The sequence below is a fragment of the Diorhabda sublineata genome, chromosome 5 (genome assembly GCF_026230105.1).
Source record: "Diorhabda sublineata isolate icDioSubl1.1 chromosome 5, icDioSubl1.1, whole genome shotgun sequence".
NCBI lineage: Eukaryota > Metazoa > Arthropoda > Insecta > Coleoptera > Chrysomelidae > Diorhabda > Diorhabda sublineata.
The window spans coordinates 33,923,967-33,949,228 of NC_079478.1; the positions used below are offsets into that span (position 1 = coordinate 33,923,967).

Here is a 25,262-nt window from a genome sequence, read left to right on the forward strand (position 1 = left end):
TTTTTGGAAACATAAATAACAATGCAAAACTTGAATTTGCAAATATGCGTCCCCGGTATAACTGAATCGGGTAGTAAACTACCTGATAATATAAAATGATTACCAATCCTATCACAATTTGGATAAGAAATATCCTTACGTCCTGATTTCTTATAGGTCGCCTTCATAATTCAAAATAATTCAGGAGTGGTCAAATCACGTCAGGTAATTTGTGTTTGTGACATTATCCGATCCCAACAATCCCGCACGCCCAATCATATCAATCAGCCATTAGCAGATAATAATAAAAGAGAACATATACTCCGTTCTTTTCATTGAAATATATGCGTAAATAATATTCTAAACGATTTCGTATCGGTATACGGGTATAACGAACTCGCTTAGACTGTGTTTTAACGGTATATTCTTGACCGGATGAGATATGCGCGACTGGTTATCCCACTCGTCGTCGGCAGAATCGTTTGCGCAAGCGTTAGTTAGTCAACAGCCATGCTCGGGCGTTGTCCGGGATCCATTTACGGGGATACGTAACATCTGTCGCCAAGCTGGTAACTATTGGTTGGGTCTCCCCACTATCAAGGACAGCGGCGGGGAATTTTTAAAAGGTAACAATGGGAAATTTCAATAGTTGGTATTGAAACTTCCGATTTTAGTTAGATGGCAGTTTGAGATAAAAGGAGGGGAGATAATAACCAATAAACGCGGGTCTCTATAATATCGAAAACAATGACAAAAATGGTTCATCGGAGTTCTAGAAGGTCTAAAGAAGCTCGCTTACACACCTGGGGAAGATTAGGCAATAGTCTATTTTGATATACGAAGAATTATAACTGATTTCTAACGCGAAACTTAATTCGGTCATTTTCTAATTCCAAGAAGAGTTTCAAACAGCACGTAAAGCTGCAGGAAAACCAAAATTTCAAGTAGACAATCATTTAAAAGAAAGATTTCGAAGAAAATAATATACCGGCAGTACTTGCAACGGTTCGAATTGATGAGGATTACCCTGAAATGGAATTTTCAAAAGAATTAAGTGTAAAAGTGGTAAAAGCGATTTATTTCGATGAAACATGGATCAACGAGGAACGTACACCAAATGGATTTTGGTAAGACGAAACTACTACAAAACGAAGATGACAACTACTTATCTCAAATTACTATTCTACTGATTCAATTCCAAAATAATCTATGGTGGTAATGTAGTATCTTAAGTCGGTTGAAGATGACCAACAGTCGGTCAAAAACATATGAAAAACAGTGATGATCGAGATCTTAGTTTAGCTGGAAGAGCAAGACAAAAACTGGACTCTGTAAGACCAAGATTGGAACCTACAAGACCAAGATTGGTCCCTACAGGACCAGGAGTATGTATTATCCTGTAAGACCAAGACAATGGTATCATATGCGAGACTGAGACTAAGTCCACGCTGGTTGTAGTCTTATAGTCCTTTATTCATCACTAACAAAATCGATCTATGGTGATAATGTTGTATCTTGGGTCAGTTAAAGATGACCAACAGTCGGTCAAAAACATATGAAAAACAGTGATGATCGAGATCTTAGTTTAGCTGGAAGAGCAAGACAAAAACTGGACTCTGTAAGACCAAGATTGGAACCTACAAGACCAAGATTGGTCCCTACAGGACCAGGAGTATGTATTATCCTGTAAGACCAAGACAATGGTATCATATGCGAGACTAAGACTAAGTCCACGCTGGTTGTAGTCTTATAGTCCTTTATTCATCACTAACAAAATCGATCTATAGTGATAATGTTGTATCTTGGGTCAGTTAAAGATGACCAACAGTCGGTCAAAAACATATGAAAAACAGTGATGATCGAGATCTTAGTTTAGCTGGAAGAGCAAGACAAAAACTGGACTCTGTAAGACCAAGATTGGAACCTACAAGACCAAGATTGGTCCCTACAGGACCAGGAGTATGTATTATCCTGTAAGACCAAGACAATGGTATCATATGCGAGACTAAGACTAAGTCCACGCTGGTTGTAGTCTTATAGTCCTTTATTCATCACTAACAAAATCGATTTATGGTGATAATGTTGTATCTTGGGTCAGTTAAAGATGACCAACAGTCGGTCAAAAACATATGAAAAACAGTGATGATCGAGATCTTAGTTTAGCTGGAAGAGCAAGACAAAAACTGGACTCTGTAAGACCAAGATTGGAACCTACAAGACCAAGATTGGTCCCTACAGGACCAGGAGTATGTATTATCCTGTAAGACCAAGACAATGGTATCATATGCGAGACTGAGACTAAGTCCACGTTGGTTGTAGTCTTATAGTCCTTTATTCATCACTAACAAAATCGATCTATAGTGATAATGTTGTATCTTGGGTCAGTTAAAGATGACCAACAGTCGGTCAAAAACATATGAAAAACAGTGATGATCGAGATCTTAGTTTAGCTGGAAGAGCAAGACAAAAACTGGACTCTGTAAGACCAAGATTGGAACCTACAAGACCAAGATTGGTCCCTACAGGACCAGGAGTATGTATTATCCTGTAAGACCAAGACAATGGTATCATATGCGAGACTAAGACTAAGTCCACGCTGGTTGTAGTCTTATAGTCCTTTATTCATCACTAACAAAATCGATTTATGGTGATAATGTTGTATCTTGGGTCAGTTAAAGATGACCAACAGTCGGTCAAAAACATATGAAAAACAGTGATGATCGAGATCTTAGTTTAGCTGGAAGAGCAAGACAAAAACTGGACTCTGTAAGACCAAGATTGGAACCTACAAGACCAAGATTGGTCTCTACAGGACCAGGAGTATGTATTATCCTGTAAGACCAAGACAATGGTTAGGGGTTAGGGTTAGGGGTTAGAGGCTAAGACTAAGTCCACGCTGGTTGTAGTCTTGTAGTCCTTTAATCATCACTAACAAAATCGATTTATGGTGATAATGTTGTATCTTGGGTCAGTTAAAGATGACCAACAGTCGGTCAAAAACATATGAAAGATAGTGATGATCCAGATTGATCATAGTCTGACTGGAAGAGCAAAACATTGCGAAAATAAGACTAGACTCTACAAGACCAAAACTGGACACTATAAGACCAAGATTGGACCTTAGAAGACTAAAATTGGACCCTACAAAACCAAGATTGGTCCCTACAGGACCAGGAGTATGTATTATCCTGTAAGACCAATACAATGGCCATATATGCGAGACTAAGACTAAGTCCATGCTGGTTGTAGTATTCATCACTAATAAAAACGTGCCAAAAATGAAAACAAATTGTTCGAACTGTAACTTTTGAATTTTAGTTGACAATAAAACGATGCGAAGAAAACGAGACCTGAAAATTGGACGACTGTTTTCATGATCGGATTTGATTCCAAGAAGTAGCAAGAGTCACCGTGCAAGATCAAGACTTGACCCTGCAAGACAAAGACTGAAATCTGGATGGCCGAGAGTAGACCCCGCAACAAAAAGTCGACATCGCATATGCATTTTCTTTCTTAAAACTGACTTAGAGACCAATTCCAAATACGAGGGTTGTCCACAAGGAGCTGTGGACCACAGGAACGTCGTAAGGCGGTGTGGCGACCACGCCATGTGACATTGCACTTAATAATACTTGATTCAGGTACACATTTCTCCTAAAAAACTACCTCAATACAACGATTATCCGTCCACATCTCCGATACCTCACCCAGGAAATTCCAAGTAACCTTCTAATCTCTCTGATATACCTGATTTAGGAAAAACCAATACTTTCTATCTACCTGTTCAATGTTCGATTATATCACTTAAGCCCTTCGTGTTACACTCTGTATATCCGCTCTATAATAACAGACGAATGTTCACTGTTCTCGCGTCTTTTGTTGTTCACGTCGGGTCACCAGTTTTGGGCACTAGCCTTAGTTTCGAGGGTAGTAGATAAAGATAACTTAAACTTACTATATATATACACACCAAAAAAACAATATACACGAAAATATTTACAACAACACAAGATTAAACTACGTCGCGCGAGCTGAATCTCTAGAAACGGCGTAGCGTTCGATAACTGATCGCTTCGCTGTCTCGAAACAGAATGAATCTCTCCTCGATTCCAAACGCCTCGCCTGGATTTGTGTAAGTATGATGTGGATGGGTTATCATTTTATTGAGGAAGTTTGTTCCGAGAACTGTGTATTCTCAAATGCACGGTCACATGGCGTGGTCGTTGAGACTGGCGTGTAGCTTGGCTCCCTTTCTACCAGCTCCCGCCTGGCGAGTTAGCTACAACGTTCATTCTTATCTTGGTACCTGGGAAAGATGGAGCTTCGTTCCTCCAAACTATATGAGGTATATGGGGACAAGTGTATAAGTGTGCAGAACGTGCGTAAATGGTGCAGTTAGTCCAAAAACGGACGTACACAAATCCATAACGAACAACGTTTTGGCCGGCCATCGTTTTCGAACGAAGTGATTGCGAAAGTAGGTCCAAAAATGTGTGGAAGCGGCCCCCAGTGATTACCATCTCTAGAAGAGCTGAAAGAAGAGGTCTTAAGCTGTCTTTGAGGCGCGGCGGCACGCTCAGGTATGAGGAAATTGCAAAGATGCATTGGTCTAAATGGCGGTTATATCTAAAACTATAGAGAAGTCTAAGATTTCCATGTACTATTCAATTCCATGTTGATGACCATTCGTTGAGAATCATGTTTTATGGAAAAGCTTCGTATTTTGACAATCACACACACTGTTTTCCAATACGAGACGTGCGACGCAGAATTATTGACGATGCTGAGCTGTCTGGACCGTACCACAAAGATCAATATGCGCCTGCTTTGGCAATGTTTCAATTTTCATGAATGTCTTGAACAACTTCTGCAGATCCAACTCTTTTAATGTAAAAAAGCAAGCATAAGTAGGTAAACGGAAAAGAAGTGCCTTGGTAATTGATTCCACAGGCTTGTACTTCTCCAAAGAAAGATGTCCTGATAAAATGACGTTCTGGGCGTCTACAGACGGCCTCGGTTTTCATAAGCCACGTCTGCCTGTCGAGTAGATCTTTGGATTGCGTGGTAGCATCGGTAAAACAGAATCAGATCGGCGACCTTCCTTCTATGCTCTAAGCTGTCAAAGTTTCTGGTCAAATTGCTTGCTCTTGTATTGAGTCGAGTATCCTAAGGGTATGCTTGGGATTCGAGCTCCATGTGCGACAATACTCCTAAGACGGACCTTGTAGAGGTTTAGAAGCTGTTGCGAAGCATATAGCTTTTTGGTCTTGAAGAGGGCTCCGAAATGTTGCGAATCTGCCTTAGCTAAATCGACCGCGTGACCATGCCTGGACATATTGTTCCCAACCTCAACCACCAACGAAGGATTTTGCGGTGATGATGATATTTTATGTCCAGGAGCAAATCCTGAACCTTAGAACATCAAATTGCTTCCACTCCAGAATGTTTTCAAGATCGGCGTTGATGGTGGTGCCAACGGATTTGGGTGTTAGATTATTGGGGCGGTGGGACGCATCCCTGGGGAACATGTTGAGATATTGTGCACTAAATCAAATTATGGAAATCATCAAGATTCAATCTTTGTTGCGATGTTATCTATTTCTTATGATTGATACCCATACTACGTTGTTTCTGGTTTGCAAATTTTGTAATAACTTTATCATTAAAATTATCTATTTTGGATATAAATTTTTTTTCGATGGATAGCATGGAAAGGGCTGTTAAATTATTTTCAGTCTTTGAATTTCTAAGAAACGTTCTGATTCGATTTAACGTCGAAAAACATCGTTCGATCTGTGGAGTTATCACGGGAGTTGTTACTCCAATTATTTCCAATAATTTTTTAGTTTCTTTCAATGTATCTGCTAGACGATTTTTTATTAAAAATTTCGAGTGATTTCAAGTGTGAAGTGAAAAGTGAAAGTGAAAAGTGATTGTACTAATATATACTCCTTAAAATTAAACCGATTTTTTACACAATTTATAATAACTCGACACACTTTTAAAACCGATATCCGGTTATCAAGTTTACGTTTGGGTGTCTCTTCCGGTGGCGTATCTTCTGCTTCATTAACGATGTTATCAATAGCTTGGGCCAACACTGGGAAACCCTGCCTAGAGAACCCAATCATGGCCCAAGCCTGACTAAACTCTGGGTAACCCTACCTCGGTCTTCCTATATTCTCCCAAGCCTGGCTGAACTCTGGATAACCCGACATCGGCCCTCCTATTAATGATAAAACATATAATAAGATTTACAATTTGTTTTGTCTTCATCCAGGGTTGCAAACCAAGCGAGGGACATTATCGTAATCCCTGAGTTTCGGCAAGCCTGGACCAGACTTGCAAACTAGCCTTGGACCTATCTAAGAAACCAAGCCTGGCCCAGGGAAGCAGACCAGTCTTGGGTTTATCTAGGCTACCATGCCTGGTCCAGACTTGCAAACCAAGCGAGCGACATTGTTATCATACCAGAGTCCAGCCAAGCCTGGGCAAAGAATGGCTTCCAAGCCAAGGCCAGAGTTGTACATACTTGGCACAAGTTTGGGCCTATACTGGGCTCATAGCAAAATCCTATATGGGATCTGGTTTTTTATACAGTTTTCGACATTATCGATAACGTTTATTACTACGTTCGGTTCAATTTTTAGTTGTAATTGATCATCGAATAGGATATGCACGTGGGGTGTTACTTGATGAAAAAAATACAGCCGAAAATTGAATATTGGGTCTTTAAGTGTACGTACGACGAATTGTACGTGATGTACAAAAGGATAATTATGTTTAATTAAGGCTTGAACACCTGTATTTTCGTCAGTCATCACACGAGCTTCATCATAGCTCTGTGCGACGAGTTTATTGGGTGAATTTTTAAATAGAGGATCTATGACAGATAGAATTGTTTCTGAGTCGTATTTTTCGGGAATTAGGTAGTTCCAATGGCGTTCAATTGGTTCACCATCGCGGATATATCTTAATATTATTATTAGTTGAGATTTTATGGAAAATTCCATAGTTTCATCCACGAAAAACGAAGAATTGTTAATTTCCTCATGACAAACTTCAAGTATAACCTGCAACAGATCGTTTTCTATTTCTTTGAAGGTTTCTTCGAATATATGGAAGAATTTTTTAAATGATCATTTTAAGTTGAATCTGATTCAGCAGAAAATTTAATTATTCCAACGGATAATCCACGATTATCATGTTGGTCCCGAACCAATTCAAATGCCCCGCAAAATTTAATACAGTTGATAATTTTTGACATTATATATATATTTTTCGACACATTTTCGTTATACCTCCGCATATTTAACAAATAAGAAGAATCTAATTCAGTTTTAATATCTGTCGATCCTAATAACGCGTATTCCATGCAACTAATGCTCTAAATGGGCGATCTATGTTGGGTAATGGTATACCTTTCGCTTTTAATTCTATCTTCTCTTCGTACGAATATTTACAATATCTTTTGGTATTGATTAGGTTAAAAACAACTTCCATATTGCGCAAAATCGCTCTATTATAATATATCGTTATTCATTTCGAATCGTCATGTATAAGCAGATAGTTTGGATAATCGCGAGAAAGAGAGAGTTACGAACTTACTCCAAAGAGTATCATCAAGATCATAAACTCAAAGTTTTATTCCAATGTTTCAGCTCTTGTACACCTGAAATGTAAAACTATTATCAATATTTCGAAATAAAGATAATGAGTTAACTAATATTACATCGCTCAATAAGTCGTGTGACTGATACATAGATGGCGTTGCCATTTGACGTTTATAAAGTACCAACTTTCAAAAGACTATGTGTCAAATTTTATGACATTTCGATTAGTCAGAAAAAACTGACAGCCATTTAAGTGAAGTTACTTTCGTTGTTTTCAAAACAATTTCGTGTCTTAATTTATTATTGCTTCTTGATGAAAACAAATACTGTACAAGTTCGGCATTGGCTTCAAAAGTGCGTTCCATCGAAAAGAACCATTTGTTTACTGAACGGTGAACGTTCTGATCGTCCAATTGAGATTATTACTCCAGAAAACATCAAAAATGTCCACAAATTGGTGATATCTAATCAAAAATCCAAATTGCGTGAGATTGCTGAAGCAGTAAAGATATTAGAAGGCATTTTGTTTACAATTATGCATGAACATTTGACCATGAGAAAGATTTTTTGAAAATAGGTCCAGCGTTTACTCACAGTCGATAAAAAACAACCACGAGTTGATGATTCAGAGCAGTGTTTAGCCATCACTTCATTCCGGAATCAAAACGATAATCATCTGAGTGGACTGCGCAGGGTGAATCACGTTCAAAGGCACAACAGTCAAATTCATTTGTCGAAGAAAAAAATACTGTACCAATAACCTTCGAATTGCTTCCCCATCCACCGTATACTCCAGATCTGGCACTCAGTGACTATTAGCTATTTGCTAATATAAAAAAATGCTTGCCGATAAGAAATCAAGAAGCAATTGCTGAAACTGAATCGTATTCTGAGGCAAAAGACAAAACCTTTCTACAAACTCGGCGTCGAGAAGTTAGAGAAGCGTTGGAATTGTTGTATTGCTCTCGAAGGAGATAACATTGATGAATAAAATTGATTTTTGATATATGTGAACTATTTCTGAAATCCTTGTAAGAACAATCAGAAATCAGAGGGAACAAAATCCGCCAAAATAGTATCGTACAACAAAGTACAGACACCAACATACTAATATACTGGGTAGTATAATAATTGATACAGTAGGAGCTTGAAAACGAAGGTTACGAATTACTAGGGTTGTTTTTTTCAACCTCTGAAAAGCTGTGAAGAAACGACGAATGAATAAACAACTTTTATTACCTAAAGTAATGTACCGGGTGGGCTTCTAATAACAGCCATCGGAAAATAAAAAGTTTTAACGTTTTTAAGTGGAAATTATTTTCAGAATTTTTGGTCAACCACTAGAAGGCGTATTTGGAAATATTAAATCATGGAAGAAAACTGTCGAATCATGTTTCATCCAAGAATATATAGATTTTTGGCCTCTTTCCACATTTTTGTCGTATATTCGTTTCTGGACTTTATCCAACGACTACTTTCCGTTAATATTTGCCTTTTATTCACTGTTTTATATCGAAATCCATGTTTTTTCTTTATTTTTTTTTTTTAAATATCTTCCCAACGATCGTACCGAACATATTTCAAGGATATATTTCCTTTCCGGTTCTGCAACAATACCTTGAAGATTTAGCAATATGTTTGATGTTGAACATACTCTTAAGCATATGGGAGTTGATTTTTTACGTGTCATTGTCAAGCCTTCATTTGCAATTCCTTGGAGTATAGTATAGAAACATCGTTTCATGGATAGCATCTCTGCTATACAATCGTCGACTACAAAATCATTTAAAAATAGCTAAAATGACTTTATGAGTATCAATTTATGAGTAGATGTTGCCTGTTATCCTGCAAATCGACTTGTTGATGGTTGATTTTGAAGCCACATACTTTGCAATATTATTCGGTTAAGTGACTGGTTTTATCAAGGGATTCCAGGAGATTCAAGTATAATGTTGTCGTTTATCTATACTTTTAAATGATTCGCTGATTCTGAAAATATCTATATTTGTAAAGATAAGATTCCACCAATCAACTGCTGCATTAGTGGCCATCATAGTGTGCGATCGGGGTTTGGGTTCGGTTCCTCGTACAATAAGGACGAATTCATGGTTTAGGATCGGTTCAAATGGATTAAGTAAAAAATACGCTTAGGCAAATGGAAAAAGAGATAGATACTGTGTATCTACGGAGGAGAAGGTATCAGCAGTGTTTATTCTCTAGATCAATTGGTTTACAAAAAGCGAAATTTACAGCATGATAGCACGAATCACACACATACACGTACGAACGTGATTAAACCCGTTCCGTTGAGCGGGAAAAGTCCTAGAGTAGGTATTCCGACAAGTTGATACTGTAATTCGGGTCTTTTTGTCTTTTTGCTTTTCACCTAGTTCTGCTAGAGATACCAGGAGATCTCCACGTACACTACATTGCATAAGCTGGAGCTCTTAACTTTCTTGGTCGGTGGAAAAAGCCTTAAAGTGGTCTCTCGTGTTATGTAGAGCCTCACAGTTACAAAAGGGTTGTCCCGCTCTGAAAATGTCAGCACTTATCAATATAAGTTGAGAAATACATACTTTGAGGGACTCTAAACAAAAGATGAATATTTTTGGACTCTTAATTTGAAATAGATTGAGTATAAAACATGGATACTGATAAAAACTTTATTTAAAGCTTTTCTCTGATGTGTAGACTTTGGAAAATGACATAAAGGAGTCCTGCCAGGTGACTATGAAGGAAATGGAGTCGTAGATTCGATCGCTTCGCTGGCAACGAGAGAAGAATCTCGAATAGGCGAGGTGTCCTGCACCTGCACGCTGGCGGAAACATTAAGCAGCTAGATTTAAGTCGAAAAATCAAAGCCTTTGGTTGACCAAGAGGTAAACATCGAACGATTTCAACGACGCGACTTTTCACGCTCTCTCGGACAACTTGAACGCTGCGATGATTCTAAAAATCAACAAAATGGCGGCAACACACTTGCTGGTACTACTCCATAACTGGAAATAGATTGAGGAAGTTGATCGGGAAAACAGACGAAAAATTTCGTGATTGCGTAGAGTCAACAGTGTTTCATACTCATATTTTTCAATTGTGACAGAAGGTGTTCTATAAATTCGATAGAATTTTTATTTCCCAGCGAAAGTTTTGTCAAAAAAAAAAACAGTTTCCGTATTTACCTAGTGATCTAGTAAATTGTTTCATTATATCTAGTTCAATATGCAATGATGAAAGGATAATTTATTCCCGAGCTACCCACTAATGAATTAAGGACCAAATTCCTCTTTCCATGCTCAATATTTTCTCGAATGGTCCAGTTTTTAGATATTTTGAAGAGAAGAGCATCAAAAATTATGTAGACTTAAATAAAGAACTGGTTATCGAAAAATATTCTCAAACAACCCTCGTAGCATTAAATTCGAATTTACTGCATATAAACTTAAATTAAAATTGTAAATAATATCCCCTGCGGCGCGCTACTGATCACTTCATCCAGAAAGACTAATTTCCCCCACTAGAAATGCCTCTCCGCTTGACGCTTACTTGACGACCACGCCTTTTCTCGCACGATAAAGTCTAACCCTACTGGCTGCCCCGTCGACCAATAAAATTCCGTTACAATCTTGAACAAGAGGGTCTTTTTACAGGGCAAAGACATCAAACGGTTCGCGTACGGTACATAGCTTTCTTTTTAACCTAAAAAAATTCGCGCATGTCCGAAATAGTGTTTTAAATACTCTAAAGTGACGTGTGCAATCTAATTTAAACTTTTTTGGATGAAAAAGGAGATTTTTGGGTGAGTAGAAACGATATTTTACTTGTCACAGCTGGGTATCCAGACAGCCATAAGTAGAAAGGGGACGTATCAACTCGGACGAGTCCATTATCGAAGAGAACCCGTCCAACGGGTGTGGTCCGTTGTATTTCTAATACGTGACGTTTAGACCGTGCGTTTATAGGCGACGTTCCAATAACGGTGTAGTTTAGTCTAACTTTATACGAGTCTAGACGTCGCCAAACTTTTTTTTTCTCTCCGACATCTAAAAGTTTCGGTCGCATATTTTTGCATAATTGGACGTTTGTCTAACAAATACGCAGAATCCATAATGCGAACAGCAGGAGAGTTATGATTAGTTAAAATAGGTATGGGCGTTAAATCGGGTGACTGTTGGGTCGAATTTCGCTTGCTCTGCTTTTATTTGTAGATCGCTTTATCATATAATGTGTTGATGTAAGTTGATGAGGCATGGCTGACTGGGTTTTTTTTTGTCGTCGTATTCGCCAAAAGTGTTTATCTTGCGCAAATGCGAGTTTAATATTTTGTTTCAGTTTCACTGGGATGTCATAACAAAACGAGTTCCTTCATTGTATGTAAACGAGATCGTTCGGTCGATCACGCTCTGTTTACGATTAGTGAAAGTCTATAAATAGCGTTCACAAAAATTGTATATTTAATTTAGATATTCGTTTATCAGTACTATATACATAATATTGCATTTACAAATATTAGTTTTATAAGAAATATAGTTCTAACGTTATTCTGATAAATAAATTAATATGGATCAAAATAAAAAGGTCTAAGGAACCATAAATTATGGGAACCAATGATTTAAATCAATTTTAAAGACGAATTGTACCAAGATGTACGCGTCAAATGGTTTCGTTATTTTCGAATGCATTTTAGATAAATTGTAGTTGAAAAAATTTGATTATTATACTAGAGCAGGGCCGGATCAAGATTTATAAGGGCCCGGGGCTAAAATAATGACGGGGCCCCCTTAAGGAATTCGGAAACCCGAAAAAATTCACAAAATAATATCAATACGTTAGATTTGTTGTATCAACACATCAAAAAATACAGAATGATTTCCAAATGATGGGGCCCTCTTGGACCTGGGGCTATAGCCCCCCCCAAGCCCCTAGCTTAATTCGGCCCTGTGCTAGAGTTAGAGTTTGTTCCACCCCCTATTAAACTTCAATCGTTCAGCCTCTTCATCTATGGTAAAAGAGGTTGCGAACAAGTATTTTAGGACACTTATTAGTTTCATTTCCAAATTAGTGACGACCTAGTGCCAGTCGAGCGATTAAAGATGGTAGAAATTGAAACTGGTGTCCCATCCATTCATCAGCAACTGATTTTATGCATGAAAAATGTCATTTTGACACCAACGGCGCCACTAATTACGTAATTAGTTACATTTAAATAACGCCATCTAGCGGCAATAATAAGATTTACTACTACAAGTAGGCCGATGTAAGAAATTTACAACCGGAATAAATTTTCAATTTTCGTTTGGACGAAAACGTTTGAAGAAAAACTCGACGTTTTCACATTTATTAATATATCGCGGGACTGAAAGAATATATCGATATTTATATATTTTGTATTGCTGGACAAAAGCTTTTTGAAACAACATCAAGTTTATAAATCGGTTAAGCAGAACCGGACTTGCAGGTATTTTTTCGTAACAAGGTCCCCGCTCTCCCCCACCTCTTATTTGAAGAGATAGTCTAGAACTTTTGGAATGAAAAATGCGCAAAATTTGTCGAAGATATCGATTATTTTATCGTTCTTATCTAATTGCTTTTTTAAATCGAATATTTTTGGTACTATTCGATATTTCAAAATCGCGTTTGTTGTTGACATAATCAAATGCTTTGGAAGTTAGTTAACGATCAATAATTGGCCCTTGTATCCCTTCTGATGGATAAAAATCATGCAATAGGACTTTTCATCCGCCCACATTACCCTAAGGAAATTTCTTAAAAATCTAAAACCCTGTTATTTACTCCCAACTTTTATAACGAAATAAATTGCCGATTTTCAATAAAAAACGTGCGATTTAAAAAAAAAACTCCAATAATAATAAGTTATGGTCAGCTACCTCAGTAATTGAAATTTCTCTACATTGCAATCATTTTACGGTTATCTGAAACCAATCTGCCGCCAAGGTAACAAAATATTAATCGAACTTTTTTCTTAATACTTTTTCATGTTCTACGAGTGGTTAACGGAAAGGTAAATCCATGACCGTACTCGCGAACTTTTGGAATAAGTAAAATTAAAAATGAATTTTAACCCTTGAATGGTAAACTGTACTGATGTGTGAACTGGTGCATTGTCTTGATGAAACAATATTATCTTCTTAAACCAAATGCGGTCATTTTTACTCGATTTCTTCGCTCAAACATTTTTTCAAGATAATCAATGAAAATTATCCCATGCGCATCCCAAAAACCAACACCATGACCTTGCCTGCAGATGGAACGATCTTTGCCTTCTTTGGAGCCGGTTCTCTCTTGTTTTGATTGTTATTTGTAAAAGCATGGACCCACATTCCATCCATGGTTATGAAACGGTGCCAAAATTATTTGAAACATTGCCAAACACGCGATGGAAACATCTTCACGACGCTGTTTTCGTTCCATCTTGCACGCAGCTTTCTCATGTCTAAATTTTCAGTTAATATGCGATGTACCGCACTTTTTGGAATGCCTACTATGTCTGCTAGCTTGCGCACTTCCAGTCGACGATCACCCAGTATCGGTTTGTGGGTTTACTCCAACATTTTTGGAGTCGTCACCTCATTTGGTCGACCACTGCGATGCTGGTCTTCGAAGGTCGTACTGCCTCGTTCAAATTCTGCTAATCAATATTTTACTGTTAATAACGAAGGAGCAGTCTCACCCAGAGTAGAATCTAGTTCAGTTTTCATATTGGTTGGGCCAAAGCCTAAAATTTTAGTGACCATGGAAACATTATGCTTGAATCTATAACACTTAAGTTTGTTATTGTTAATTCAAAGCAAGCTGATTGAGTCTCAACGCACACAAAACCCCAAAATCCTCCTATCTCCATCAAAACTAACCCTGAAGTGTCCGAACTTACCCTAGGACGAAGGGAATTAGCTTGGCACAATGATGTTTCAAAACAAGCTGACTGAGTCTCAATGGGCACGAAACCTCAAAATCCTCCCATTCTCGTCAAAACTAACCCTGAAGTGTCCAAACGTACCCAAGGAAGATGGGAATTAGTTTTGGCCAATTTTTCTGAAGCTTGGCACAATGATTGTCCAAAACGAGCTGACTTAGTCTAAATGGGCACGAAAGCTATGAGTTACTACAATCTCTGATATAAGTTTTATCCAACTCTAACCTCTATTCGATTCTTACTTGGAAACAGATGGACTATAGAATACTCAAAGATAAAACTCCTAGGAAAAATGAAGAAGAAAGCAGATCCACGACAAAATAAGGGAAAAAGTAAAAATACTAGCAGATTAATAGGATATTATGGAAGGGACACCAAATTCTGAGCGAATAAAGATCTTCAGTTAGCTCTAAATTCATCTTTCTGGCGTACGGATGGATCGACATCAATGAAAATATCTAGTTAGGAGTGTTTGGTTAGAAACCTCTCTTGAAAGCACTTTACATTATTTTCGACAGCCAAGCGGCATGGGAAAGCAAAAAACTTTAAAAACACTAGCTATAGGAAACAAAGTCATCATAATGTGGATATCAAGCCACCAATATACACCAAGCAATGAGCAAACAGGCAGCCTCGGCATGGCAGAGAACGACAATTGCAGATTTTGCTAGCAAACCAGAGATATAGCAGAGAATCTACTCTACGAAGATTCTACTCGTTTCATTAAAAGGTTCCGCGAAAGATTAGTACTAACAGTTTAGGAAGTGGGACATAAAAACCACAGAAAAATAGCCTCCTTTGAGAGTAGTCTCCGTTTTTTGAAATCAGAACAAGGAGATGCATAATTTTGCACAAAATATCTTTTAATTATAAGTGTAGAGTGGCTGACAAGTCAAATTGACCAACATTTGAAAAGGTAGAAGAAGATTTGAATTCATTATGGACTTTTTTAAAAATCTGTTATTTCTCAATAACCATCAAGCTTTCGACCGAATTAAGCACCTTTAATTGATTTACAAACTTATAATTTTTAGTGTTTAATCTAACGATAAACGAATTTTTCTCAATATTGAGAAATTTTGATATTTCCAAAACGTATTCTGACGTTCTTCCAAGGAGAAAACAACTACTTTCCTGCCTAATGCCTCGACGAATATTGAATTACATCTCCTCTGAAGAATGTGACGTCAATCCACATTTTTGTCGATATCAACATCTCTAATGGCTCGCAATTCCAAGAGGTTTGTAACCACCGACTAGTTTCGACGTTATTACGTATAATCAGAGTGGTATAACAACTTTCGATATATATATATATATATATATATATATATATATATATATATATATAAAATGAACTCGTTAAACTTAAAAGATTAAAGGTCGAACTTCCTCTGGCCCGAAGGTTATTTGCCAAACAAGAAATTTAAGTTATGAAGAGCTTATCGTTAATATGGGTCCGTACGTGGTGTTAAGGATTTAGTGTCGTTGTTTAGTTTGCTTAGGGTTTAGGTCGAAACAGAAAATGTGCTGAAATGTTATCTAATTCCCGCTACCCTTATATTCCAATGGTTTACCGAAATGTCGTTTGTTTAGAAATGTGAGATTTTGAAAAGTGTAATAATATGAAAATTAAGGAATGCTAGTAGAAACTGCATAAAATTTTTTTTTTTTGTAAAAATAAAAGTAGTCACCACAACTAAGTAATAGGTACAATGAACACACTATTTATTCACACACAATTACACTGTTTTATTGAGATAAGTAAGTCAGCATCTTCAGAGACTACATAGACCTTTTCAACAGTAAAATTTTTCACCAATTCCAGCGGGATATTTCATGTTCATACCTTAACAATTAAACTATAGAGTGAGCTGTACGGAATATGTCACAATTTGTCACCAAAATAACAGGAATTCATTTTTAAATGCTATATATTTACAAAACAACCTTATCCCCTTCAAAATACTCCCCATTACTAGTAATACATTTGTCCTAGCGGTGCTGCCACTGTTCGAAAAATTGTTTGAACTCATCTTTAGAGATGGCTGCAAGCTCCTGTCTCGTTCTTTTCTTGATGTCTTCAATGTTTTCAAATCGCCGTCCTTTCATGTCCTTTTTCATGCGTGGAAACAAGAAAAAGTCGCACGGAACCAAGTCAGGCGAGTAAAGTGTGTGGGGCCGCGGAATCAAAAACTGGTTAACAGTGATGGCTGAGTGTGCAGGTGCGTTGTCATGGTGGAAGAACCAATCACCTGTTTGCTGAACCGAGCTCTAATTTATTCCATTGATTTCAGACAGTTGATCAATTGTCTGTCGCACAAGCTCTCGAATTCTTTCAACATTTTCATCGATTCGGGTAGTTGATGGACGTACAGAGCGAGGTTTGTCATCAATCGACATCAATCGCCATTTTTCAATATCGAAAAACCACTCATACACTTGAGTATTCCCCATAGCATCATCGTTGTAAGTAGTTTTCAACATTAAAACAGCGTCAGCAGCGTTTTTACCGAGTAGAAAACAAAATATCACAGCGGCAACTTGTTCACTTAAATAAATAAAATAAAAAACGAAGCAGCAGTGAAACAGCACTAGCAAAAACGGTTACTAGTGACGGACAGAGCGTGGCAGGTCAACGGCCCTGGCGACGAGTTGCGCTAGGTAGGCCCTAGCGGCAAAAATCAGTACTACAAAAGCTCCATCCATGGCAATGCTATTCCGATTACTTTTGGGTACCCCCTCGTATGCATTATTATTGAATACATTTGTCAACAATAAGGACCTATTTTTAACGTATATATTTTATTAGTTAAGAAATGAAACGGTTTTCTGGAATGAAACCCGCGACAAGCTATATAATTATGACTGTACAGGCTAAACAGTAGGTTCAGTATGAAAATTCCGAAATTCCAATTTTATGTTGGACGAAACTGAAATTTTAATAAAACAATTTATTGTAACGTTTTTCTAATTTATTTCTAGTCGTTGGGTGAATTAATAAACGCCATCTCTTACGTTCTTAATTTATTACACTTAACTAATTAATATAATTCACTTATCACTATCACTTAAATAATTTATTTAAACTCCTTGATTACTTCTATTTCGATCTGTTCACTACGACTATTTATCATAAACTAAACTTCTATTAGAATATAAAGAAACAAATCAAATAAATAAAAAGACCTTCCTAGAAATTATTCAAAAGAAACAATATAAATAAACCGCCTGCTATAATAAAAAGTTATATAAAAAGCCAACATCAAAGACGCTTTTACAATTCCTGGTATTTCAATCGTACATAAATGGTTGTCGCCTTCGCCGAATTTTACAATTCCATAATCCCTGGACAGGGCCGGCTTAAGGGCTTGAGGACCGATTTCGCGAACTTTTTCGTAACAGTATAATTATAGCAATGCTTCATCAACTAAGTCATAACAATCATTTGATCGAATTTTTTCTTATTCTAGTGGACTTGTAGAGAACTCTATACTTTTCAGTCAGGTCTTCACCCTTCGAAGGGCGCCGAAAGGTTGTTCTTCGTGGAAGAACTAGCCCTATCTATTCTCGCTTAAATCTCGATGTCTAATAAACCACATCATCAACATTCGTTGATTTCACAAATCCTCGTTGAAACCCTTATCAGATTTTACCTGTCGGTGATAATTTACATATCGGTAGTAGGTATTAGAAATTGTAATTCTTGATTGACCCCGAGCTTTCTCCCAGGAAGCCCTCGGGTTAAAGACCCTAAAGGTGTTTATGGTTTAGACAAAAACACCATTTGAATTTCAATTCGAAACCGAGTTTGGATAATTAGCATATACTTCGATATGCACAATGGTTAACAATAAATTAAATTAGGAAATTGTTTGTCATTTCTTCTTTTTTATACCTCTAGTACAAATGTAATTAATATATCGCGTATACAGTATTTTTTACAATTTAGAAAAGTGCTTTTATGCCATACATGGCTGCCGAATAACCTGCTGTGGTGGTTATCAACCCCAAGGATCATAAAAAGCCAATACGAACTAAGTTGAACCGACGCGAGGACAAGGTTGATAGAGACCAAAATTACGTTCATTATTATTAAACATTTAAAAGTTAGTTTAGGAATTTAAGTAAACTATATGAATTATAATAAAACAGAGCTTGAATTTTTTATCACTAAACTCCAGCCTGTATTTCCGAATGGAATTTACATTATATAAGACGTAAACGTTATGCTTCAACCCTACATTGTTTTCTTTGTAATCTTGTCACAAACTTTCAAAAATTATAACTCTATCACTGGAATCTGGTATCTATCAAATTACAGCTATTTGGTGGTATATTCGGCATTAATTTATTTTGAAACCAATCTTCTAAAACTACCGCCGTTGAATCGCAATTTTCCACGAAAAATACTTTCCAATGCTGAATGGCTTTCCTTACTAACTTCAAGTAAACACTCAACTATCATTTTTGCCTCAAAGGGCAAACGTTTGCGTTGTTTGGCAGACATTTTGAAAGACACTACCGAACTTGATTATATACACTTTTTCCATGGCTTGAAATAAACTAACACAGACAAAAGCGTTGGGATCATACATACATACTACCCTGATAGGACCAGGTATAAATATAAGGGTAGAGTTTATTCTATTGCATCTCATATATTAATTGGGGGCTAATCACTTTTTTAGATCGATACTACTATTATATTTTAACTTAATTAACCTGCTTACAACTTTCTAAAATGTATCATACAGATGTAAACTATGATTTTTAAACAACAAATAATGATTTAAATATAAAAAAAAAAACACATCAGTTTAAGTAGAAGGCAGTTTCCTAGATTCATTGATCTGAGCTGCTATCTCTGGATGGTTTATCGAAGCAGTCCTAAACGTTTTCTATCCCCAAATATTGAGAGATCAATCATCACATATGGGGCAGTGGTTTGGGATACTAAAACTAGTGGGAATTGAATCACATCTCCTCTGAAGAATGTGATGTCAATCGACCTTTTTGTCGATATTAACATCTCCAATGGCTCTCAATTGCAAGAGGTTTGTAACCACTGACTAGTTTCGACGTTATTACGTATAATCAGAGTGGTATAACAACGTTTGTTCCCCGGCGAACGCTAATTCGCTCCATTTTCACTTCCAACTGCGAACGACTGATCAGGTAGAAATCTAGATCTAGATAATAGAAGTAGTTGGGATACGACGAGGAACAATCTCCCAAAGGTACAAAAATTGGCTTGTTTATGTGCAACTGGGGCCATGGATCACATGGTTCTGGAAACCGTGGCCGAGAAAACATCACTTAGAATGTCAGAGACGGAATCATCAAAGAAAACCGGTTCCTAAATAATGACCAACTCTGGGACATGTCAGGATGTTACATCCAAAAAGTTTAGCTTTGAGAAAATATAGGAAAAAGAAGATCATCATCCTGTCCAATAGTCACGCAGTCACTAGAGGATTGCTTAGGATGTCTAGAAAAAAAATCCTTTATGGAACCCGAACCCTTTTGTGAAATCAGCTTCAGAACAATGGAAAAAGCACTGGAAAAGGAGGTAGATAGGAACAAAACCAATTATTGGAGCAACCTACAGGGGCTGAGACAGGAAAAGACTCTTCTGGGAAACTATAACCAGAATAGATCTACTGAATGTATCAATCTAAGTAAGAACACTCTTCGAATACTAACAGGAGTTCTATTGGGGCACTGTCGCCTCAACAAACACCCGATGATGCTAGACCTAGCAGATAATGCGGCGTAGATGTTTTGTTGCACAGAGGACGAAATTTCTATCCTCTATCCCCACATTCTAGACTTCTTAGAAGGAGTGGGATTGATGGATCAGCTGTAAACACCGAGTTCTCCAGTATCGCAGATTTTTAGACCCCAAATCCATACATACATCGCCAAATATCCTGGTGGATTCATATTTTTTCACGGTATGACGAGGTATTTTTGATTCGGCGGCCATGGTTCGGTTACTTTTGCCTATGAAGACTTGCGATTAATATAACGAGTTTCGGCCTATAATTCCTTGGTTTTGCCCACTTTAAAATTGACGAGTACAAAAACATGTCTTAGTCCAAAACGTATAATTAATCAAAGCACGTTATTGTTAATTGAGACTAAACTACAATCATAAACACCGGGAAAATAATTCGCAATTAAAGAATGAAACACATCAGCCAGTACTTGCAAGTTTTAACTTGTCGCTGTGTGTGTAATGGGTATTGGGTTGACCATTATTTTGCTACGTGTCGAATACACGATTTATTAAAAACATCGAACCCCTTTTATACTACATTTTCGTTCATTGGACTTTTTTTTTAAATAAGGCGAAATATTCTGAGAGTCAAAACCGGGGACAAACTTAGTTTACACGTATTAACAATGCGGGTAACGCCCCGCGCGCAAGCCATCTACAGATACAAGCACATCATCTAAAGAAAGAAGAAATTGTAAAATTTGTAGACAAAAGCTTGTAAAAACTAAAAAACAAACATTAAAATATAACTAAATGAAGATATAAGACACTTTCAAATAAATATGCCCTCAAATTACTGCGGAATGCGGGATTGATTTGATTTCAATCGGCAAGTGATTGTGCATTTTATTTACATTGTAAAATATTGAGCCATCAACTAATTCTGAACGTGGAATAGGTAGGTGGCTGTTTAGGCTAGAGTAGACATTATTTAGGAAGAAGAATATTGTGCGTTTGTTACTTAAAATCCCAAATTGATGGGTAGTAACTATTTTATATTTAAAAAGAAATGATAAAATTCTCTAAAGATCGCCAGAACTTCGGCCAAAGTACTACTACATTCTACATATTTTAAACGATTTGTTATTAGGGAATAAAACAGCGAATAAAGATATTTTTAATGATAATTGGGGTGGTTAAATAGTTTGAAATAAAATCTGTTGTATTGGTATAGATTTTTTGATAGAATAAAAAATACAGGAAATAACTACCTACCACAGCTCACATAAAAACAATGTAAAATCAACGGATGTACTTGTTGCATTCAAATTCAAAGAATCTATAAAACATGCTAAGTAGTATGGTAGGTAGGTGCGTGGGTAAATTCTAAGGGCAATGGGTTGACTAGTATCGCACAAATTTGCTGTTAATTAATTTCCTTTTATTTGATACCGGATGTGAATTATCGTCTAAAAGCGATTAATTTGAACGATAAAGGTTAAAAATATATAAATAAAACAAAAAATAGCGATACTAGACACTCCTTATAGTCAGCGATGACTACAAGGGGGTTTCTTGATAAGATATGAAACTCCGATAAATTATTGACTCAAATTTTGAATTCGCATTTCGAACAAGTGCTGTGTAACTACATAATTCGGTTCTCCTTCACTAATATAAGCAGTTTTCAAGTTTTAGGCTACTTTTAGTCTATTTTGAAGCACCGCGATTGATTTTTTCCACATTTCTTTGCACCAATAGACACGAGCTTTTGTGAAACGATTGTCAAATCCAATACGAACAAATCTTTTTGAAAACCAAATGTTCATGCAATATTGAACGTATGCGAGTGTAACTAACGCCCAGGTATCCGTCAATCTAATGATTGACGCATAGTTTCGATTAGATTCTAGCAAAACAGCCGGTTTTGGGCGACCTCCAAGAAACTGGTGAAGTGCTTCATCATCAAAAGTTGTTAATCGGCATACTGCTGTTGGTTTGATCCACGTCGAAAGTCATAGAAAATTTTCGCGATTCAACTCCATTTTTTGACCGATATAAATGTTTGTGAAGAACTCAATCTGAGTATAGTCCAGGCTACCAAGATAAAAATGGGGTATTACCTCCAATTCCCGTGAACCTGCGTCGATTTGCATGAAAATTTGGAATTAAGCTTGACTTACCCTTATCTCAAAAATCTACCTTATACCGATATGTGATTATTAGTCTTAGGGGTGAAAACTGCCCCTTATTAGAAAAAATCAATAAAATTATAATGAAAAGCATTCAATGAGTAGAAAAATACTTGAATAGGAGTTTTTAAATGTTTTGACATAGTATTTATAATTATTCAAGCATGTTTGATGTATTTCATCCCTTATAAAGCGACCCCGATTAATATAAAATTATTTAATTATTTACTTCTATTAAATGGACTCTTTTTGTTTGTGCTTAACTAAAATATTTTACATCCCAATTGTTCAACCCTTATAAATCATCCCTTATTTCGGAAAAAAATGAAAAAAATATTTACGGACGTACTTATACAATTTTTTGATTAATTTATTTCAAATTGACATTTTTTATCTCTTTTAACTTGAATATTATGTGTCATCACGAAAAAAAATGAAAAAAATATTTACATACTTTCACTTATACACCAAAATCCACCTTCTCCGTTATTAAAAAAAAATCGATTTCGTTTTTTGGTCACAACTCGGTTAATTTTCAAGCAAATTAGTTGCTCAAAACGTAAATTTATAGGAGATTTTATAACCTTTAAGTTTATAAACGTTTTAAATTTTTGAAGGGTTCGAAAATGGTATTAATCATAAGATAGGGTACGAATTGTAAGTCATATCTCAGTTATTTTAGTTACAAGTTACAAAAAATTTAAGATATTTATTAAGAAAAATACCAACTTTTTGTTCCGCATATTTTTTTATAGTTTATCAGAAATTTTGTAAAACGGATAAATTTTTGAAAATTTCGAAAATGATTTTTCGACTTTAAACACAATTTTTTTCGAAATTGTGCATTCTAAATCGTTGAAAAAATTATTATTAGTTCGTAAATAAAGTAAATCATCACTGGATTATATTTTTATTGCAATTTGGGTACTATGGCTAAGGGTGAAATTATATAATCGATAAAAATGTTAAAGCTTTTTAAAAGTTCTTTGAAAAAGATTATATGCAATTACATCGAAAAGTTGACCGTTTCTCCGTTACTCGACATGGAATTTTAGAAAATTTTCGTTCGATAAAAACAATCAAACTTCAATAAATCATAACTCGGTTTGTATTATGCATAAAGGAAATTTAAAAAAACTAGTCTCTTTGTTTTTTTATAAGCTTCATTTTTGTTCCTTACACTTTTTTTAATAAAATCAAAAAAATTTGAGTTATTCGTGAAAAATATATTAAAAACGTGGTTTTCTTCCTAGAAAAATTCATTTTTTCAATAGCGCATAACTAAATATTATTGATTTTTCAAAAAGAAATATTTTTTACTTAAAATTTGGTTCTCTATCAATTTCCGCGGTTATTTTCAATATAAAAATTTTCATTACTTAGTTTGGGGTGGAACTTAAAATCGATGCAGGTTCATGGAAATCGGAGGTGAAAACCTTGATAACCTCAACTAGTGTAATTCGTCCAATATCAATTGCAGATTATAAAAACTCGTTCGAAACCCTTGCCGACAATTTTGTTTCATCTACCATAGGTTAGATACCTCAGATGCTCTACTTGGAACTTAGAAAAAAAATCATTATCATACCTCGTTAACTTGCTACAACTGAATATTGAATTACAAAACGAAAATAGACGAGTAAAATGTACCTGCGTTTGGTTTAAGCAGGGTACCAGACGTGAACTGAGCTCTTTTTGTATCCCATTAGGACTTCAGTAGTATTTTATCTGACGCAAATAATCTTGTCACCATCTTGTCATCCTTGACCTGTTTTTATTCTCACTACAATGTGCTATTTCATTGTCATTTGCCCATGGTCCATAGAACGCCATATTTCTATTCATTTAAAGAAATTTATAAATTAAATTAATCTCACCAAGCCACGCCACTGCTTATCGCAGAGTTTCTGGCAGGAATATTTCGAAGAAATTGTGCACATACGCCTTCCGACAGCTTCGGCCAATAGAAATGCATTTATGTTCACGATTTTTTATTGGTAAACAGTGGAGATGATGAGTCCACGTGGACTGAGTTTGTTAGATATTTATGGGGAGTAAAAATTATTTTTCATTTCTTAATTTGGTTAGGTTTAACAAAACTTATCATAGTCACTTTGTTGACCGAGATGAAGGTTCACTATTTTTATATCGACACAAATGTGCCACTAACAACGATCATTGTATTTTTTTTACAATCGTAGTTCAAAGAGATAATCTTCCTAATCTGTCCACAAATGACTTTAACGAGTTTTGAAAAGTCATAATTAACCCACAAATTCGGTAATCCGTCTATTGTGCCCGACCCTGTATATTGGAACAGATACCAAGAATTGACGCAGTCAATTTTAGACGCTATATATCAAACATTGTAGAAATAAAATTATTGGCTGGAGTTACGGAAACGGAAACCCATCGATTGGTTTTAAATTTTTACCAGATATTCAATCACACACTAGATGATTGTAACTAAAAAAATTTCGACCTAACCTAACCACAATTTCCAGCTCCTGATATTTTGTGCCTATATTTAGAAAAAACTCTAACTTCTCCATTTTCTATTACACATAAATATCAAACTAAAAAAAGTCAAGATGCGAGACGCCAAAAATCCTATTTAAGGTACAATCATCTAGTGTGTGATAAATTGGTAAAAATTTGAAGCCAACCTAACCTAACCTAACAAATTTATTTAAATATTAACGAACTTAAATTTAAAATTATATTTAAGTTGTTTAAATGTACGTTCATCGTATTTGTATAAACTTTCATAATTTCTCTTTCAGTCACCTTGAACGTAACCGTAAAACAACGATTCCGATGTAAGT

At 36.1% G+C, this 25,262-nt stretch overlaps 1 protein-coding gene and 1 long non-coding RNA gene across 6 annotated transcripts in view; one reads left to right on the forward strand and one right to left on the reverse strand.

The window, feature by feature from the left end:
- The window catches only part of LOC130443803 (D-2-hydroxyglutarate dehydrogenase, mitochondrial), a 77,736-nt gene that overhangs the window by 48,956 nt on the left and 3,518 nt on the right, over positions 1 to 25,262 (reverse strand). For 2 of the 5 annotated variants that reach the window (XM_056778650.1, XM_056778647.1), the window contains exon 2: positions 7,588 to 7,651. The exons of the other annotated variants lie outside the window; for them this stretch is intronic. The gene's annotated coding sequence lies outside the window, so the exon portion shown is untranslated. The remainder of the gene's footprint in view (positions 1 to 7,587; positions 7,652 to 25,262) is intronic. 5 annotated transcript variants of the gene reach the window in all.
- Positions 10,910 to 25,262, forward strand: part of LOC130443805 (uncharacterized) — a 63,144-nt gene continuing 48,791 nt past the window's right edge. Inside the window, exon 1 of the long non-coding RNA XR_008909886.1 lies at positions 10,910 to 11,388. This is a non-coding gene — a long non-coding RNA (uncharacterized LOC130443805). The remainder of the gene's footprint in view (positions 11,389 to 25,262) is intronic.